The sequence below is a fragment of the Cebus imitator genome, unplaced genomic scaffold (genome assembly GCF_001604975.1).
Source record: "Cebus imitator isolate Cc_AM_T3 unplaced genomic scaffold, Cebus_imitator-1.0 Scaffold39, whole genome shotgun sequence".
NCBI classification, from domain to species: Eukaryota; Metazoa; Chordata; class Mammalia; order Primates; family Cebidae; genus Cebus; species Cebus imitator.
The window spans coordinates 703456-706255 of NW_016107354.1; the positions used below are offsets into that span (position 1 = coordinate 703456).

Below are 2800 nucleotides of genomic sequence, written 5' to 3' on the forward strand. Positions count from 1 at the left end.
GAGACAGAGACAGAGAAGGAGAGAGAGATGGAGGGAGACAGAGACAGAGAAGGAGAGAGAGATGGAGGGAGGAAGAAGGAAGTGAGAGAAAAAGGAGGAACAAGAGAGACAGGGAGCAAACAGGCTGACATTTATTGAGCATCTGCTGTATACCAGCCTGTCATCAAGTGTAATCCTATGAGAGGGAAGGTCACAAACTCTCCTCAGAGCCCCTCCACGATTCCCAGAGACTTGAAGGCTCTCCTTCTTCTGCTCCCTCCACCTCCGTAACTTGCACTCACCTGTAGCCTTCCTCTTACCTGTCCAAGGAAGGTCCTAGGAGATCAGAGGAGAACTGAGCCCATCCTCCGTGAGGAGCCCCATCAATGCAGGAGACCCCCAGCTCTGGCAGGATGGGAGGCCCCGAACCCTGTTTCCCCTGGCTGGCTGCTGCACTCATGTCTGCCTTCCTCCTTCCTTCCCTCCTCCCCCTGCCTCTTTGTGAACACTTGCTGGCCTCCCAAGCCCACCTCCAAGCTCGCCTCCTCTTGGAGGCCCTTCCCCAAACCAGGCAATGCAGACCTTTTATCTCCTTCAGGCTCTTCTCAGAGGCTGCAAGGCAGATGCCTTGAGTGGCCTGGGAGGGAATGTGGATGAGTGAGCGAGCTGCGGGTATGGTGGGAGCTATATGAGGGCAGCAGACGGGCAGGCGATGGCACGGCTGAGGGCTTGGCTGCTGCAGGCCGGCAGGAAACGGCGCAGCTCCGGCCCAGCTCCAGCTGAGGGTTGTCAAGAAGAAATGTGGACCCCGTGTTGCCAGAGTTTCTGATTTTTTACAAGAGAAGCCAAAACTCCCATATTTTAATGGAAATCCTCCAGATTTTTAAAATATTGGCCCCAAAATATCATCTTTTTTTTTTTTTTTTACAGCTCTTGCCAACATCTGCAGGTTCGATTCAACCCATGAGCTGCCAGTTTTAGATGGTCGCTGGATCTATTTCTGTTTTAGCATTTGTAATAATTGATTTCACGTCACTGTTTATGTCACTCTCCTCATTAGCCTTGGAGGAATAGCCTTGCCATATTTGCGGCTGTATCCCCTGTGGCTGGCCCCACGCTTTGCATACAGAGGATGCTTAATAAATGTTAGCTCAATGAATGGGTTGGAGTGTGAGAAGCAAATCAGTGGCCTGCAGAAGTGTCTGAAGATTCTAGAAGGGGATCGGGACCTGTCATCATGGGAGGCGACAGCCAGTGAGTCTTCTGGAGGTGGGACGGATGGGGCAGGCCCCTGTCATGTTCCCCTGCCCGCTGGGATGAAAATCATTTGTGATTTAAATTCTGACACATCCTTCGCATGTTGCTAGAAGCCTGGACCGGGGGAGTCTGCAGGCCATCGGGCCTTTCATACAAATGAGCCTGGCCCCAGGCACAGGGCCAACTAGAAACTGGGCTTTGGGGAGGTGGGAAGAGGTAAGAATTTTAATAAGTTCAATAAAAATTGGAAGTAAAATCTATGCTGGAGGAACTGCTGGTGTCTGGCAGTTCGAAGGGACTTAGTGGAGTGCGTGTAGCAAGGGATGCTGGGAATTTCAGGGCCTGGTCTCCGGGGAAATGCCAGGAGGTTGGGACAGGACTGCGAGACCCAGGCTGGGACCTAGCCAGAAGGCTGGACTCTGAGGGGCGTGGCCAGGAAGTGGCTGGCCTCAGGGGGCGTGGCCTCAGGAGGAAGCCAAGTGAGTGGGTGGGGCCGCCAGAAATCCTCGGGTTGGGCGCGCTGCAGGTGCCCTCCTCCTGGTGGCCAGTAGAGGGCAACACAGATATAGGATCCTGGAGTGGGTTAGGTGGGGAACCCAGCGGGGAAACTGAGGCCAAAGCCCTGTTGTAGGGAAAAGGCTGAGCTCCTGGAGTCTCTGACACACAGTGGGCAAGGGCTCAGTGGGGAGAGTCTAACTCCAGTCTGTCCAGCGACCAGGAGCAGCCAGGCTCTGAGGACTACCCGCCACAGCTCATGGGGTAGTGCTCACTGATCTGCCCTGCCCCGAGCCATCCAGGTGGGAGCCAGGTCCACACTCTGCCTCCCAGTGGTTCCCACCTCTTCGCCAATGTGCCAGGCCCTTTCCTCAGGCATCTCATCCCCATTTTAGAGATGAGGAGAAGGAGACCCAGAGAGGTTAACTAACTTGCCTGAGGTCACACAGTGTAAGTGGGAGAGCTGGGCCGAGAGCCATGCAGTGCCTGCCTCACCTGCCGTGCTCTGAACTGAGCCTGTGCATTGATCTGAGTGGGCGTTTATTCTTGCCCTTCCTCCTAGAGCATGAGCCTTAGGGCAGGACTTGGTCTTTCGGGGTCATTCCTGTATCCCTGGTACCACAGGCACCAAGTTGGCCTCTGTAAATACTTGTTGAAGGAATGAGTGTTACAGAAACTCTGGTAGGAGAGGATTGGAAGACACATCTGAATCTTTCTGCCCCTTCAAATAAGTACTCTCTCCTCTACCCCTGGGCCAGGGTGGGCCCCTGGTAGGGAAAGCAGGGGGGTTGGTGTGAGCTGCATTCATCAGCCTGAACCCTCTAATAAATGCTTCATTGCAGGTCTAGAAAAGTGAAAGTGAGGGCTAGGTGCAGTGGCTTATGCCTGTGATCCCAGCACTTTGGGAGGCTGAGGCAGGAGGATCACCTGAGGTCAGGAATTTGACACCAGCCTGACCAACATGGTGAAACTCTGTCTCTACTAAAAACACATCAATTAATTGGGCTTGGTGGCGTGCGTCTTTAGTCCCAGCTACTCGGAAGGCTGAGGCAGGAGAATGGCTTGAACC

At 54.0% G+C, this 2800-nt stretch overlaps 1 protein-coding gene across 4 annotated transcripts in view; it reads left to right on the forward strand.

Annotated features, from left to right (window-relative positions):
• GSG1L (GSG1 like) overlaps positions 1–2800 on the forward strand; it is a 267111-nt gene that overhangs the window by 190029 nt on the left and 74282 nt on the right. The window lies entirely within an intron of this gene.